Raw genomic sequence first — 1,554 nt, 5'->3', positions numbered from 1 at the left:
AGAACAGTTTTCGTAAACGTATATATCTTGAAGAGGAATTTATGCTAAAAGTAGAAAAATATATATTTTTTCACAACAATATAATACACAGGTAGATTTTTTTATTAAACATAATAAAAATTGTAATTTACAGTAGCAGTTGTTTTATACTTTGCATTGCAATTAATCTGAATATTACACCTTTAATTATCTCTGAACAATTGTCTCCTGTCTTCTCTCTGTCTTCCCTTTTTAGACAATGGAGAACAGTACACCTTCATATCTCATCCAGAATGTCACTAACAGAGTGGAGGACATCATCATCGAATATGTCTACGATGACAATTACGAAAATTTCACCCATGAAATTGATTATAATAAACCAAAGGACAATGTGGGACCCATCCTTAATGTGTTCTCTATGGTAATCTACTCTGTGGCTTTTCTACTGGGGACAACAGGAAATGGGCTGGTCATCTGGTTCAGTGTCTTCCGGATGAAAAAGACAGTCAATGTCGTGTGGTTCCTAAACCTGGCGACAGCTGATTTTATTTTCACATTATTTCTCCCCTTGAGCATCACCTACACAGCACTTGGTTTTCATTGGCCCTTTGGAACCTTCATTTGCAAATTAAACAGTACAGTTGCCTTTCTCAATCTGTTTGCCAGCATCTTCTTGCTCAGCGTTATCAGTATAGATCGCTGTATTTCTGTAATGTTTCCTATTTGGTGTCAGAATCATTGAACTCCAAGACTGGCTTCCATTGTTGTCTTGGTTGTCTGGATCCTAGGTCTTATTTTCAGTTTACCTCACTTTATATTTAGGGACACTGATAAAGACAAGGGTAAACTGGCCTGTTTCAACAACTTTGGAGATAATGATGTTAGAATATCCAGACATTGGGACACCGTGGTAATGAGATTCGTCGTAGGCTTTGCTTTTCCTTTCATCATCATTGTCTCATGTTACACAGTGATTATGTTCTGTATCCAAAGGAATCACATCACCACCTCTACCAAGCCAATTAAAATTATTGTAGCTGTCATCATTTCCTTCTTTGTCTGCTGGTTTCCTTATCATGTCTTCTCCTTCCTTGAATTGAATATACACGATAATGAAGATCTCAATGATGTGCTACGTGTTGGAGTTCCTCTTGCCTCCAGCCTGGCATCTATAAACAGCTGCATTAATCCTTTCCTCTATGTCTTCATTGGCCGTGATTTCAAGGAAAAATTCTGGACCTCTTTCCAGTCTATATTTGAGAGAGCTTTCACTGAGGATTATCTGCCTGCTGATTTACAGTCTAAGACTAAGTCTGCCCCTGACTCTAAGTTGGTCTGAAATTAAACCAGAGGATACTGTAGATAATTACCCACAGTACAGCATTTTCTTAGGTCAATTTTAGTAAATATATTTCAAGATCACTGCATCCAGTTAAGAATTCAACTTAAATCCAAGAATATTTTCTGTGTCTGAAATGTTCCACAATTATTGTAGCTTTATCACAGTTTAACACAAAGGGGACAAATGTAACAGCCTCTGTGATGCTGAAAGTGGAGATGTTTCGGCCATTT

At 37.3% G+C, this 1,554-nt stretch overlaps 1 pseudogene; it reads left to right on the top strand.

Annotated features, from left to right (window-relative positions):
* Positions 1-238: 238 nt before the first annotated feature.
* LOC148525490 (chemerin-like receptor 1) lies at positions 239-1,321 on the top strand (annotated as a pseudogene).
* The last annotated feature ends 233 nt before the right edge of the window (positions 1,322-1,554 follow it).

This window comes from Taudactylus pleione, unplaced genomic scaffold, assembly GCF_031769625.1.
Source record: "Taudactylus pleione unplaced genomic scaffold, aTauple2 ptg000108l, whole genome shotgun sequence".
In the NCBI taxonomy this organism is placed as follows: Eukaryota; Metazoa; Chordata; class Amphibia; order Anura; family Myobatrachidae; genus Taudactylus; species Taudactylus pleione.
Note: the sequence above shows the minus strand (reverse complement) of the source record. Positions and strands in the feature narration are given on the sequence as shown.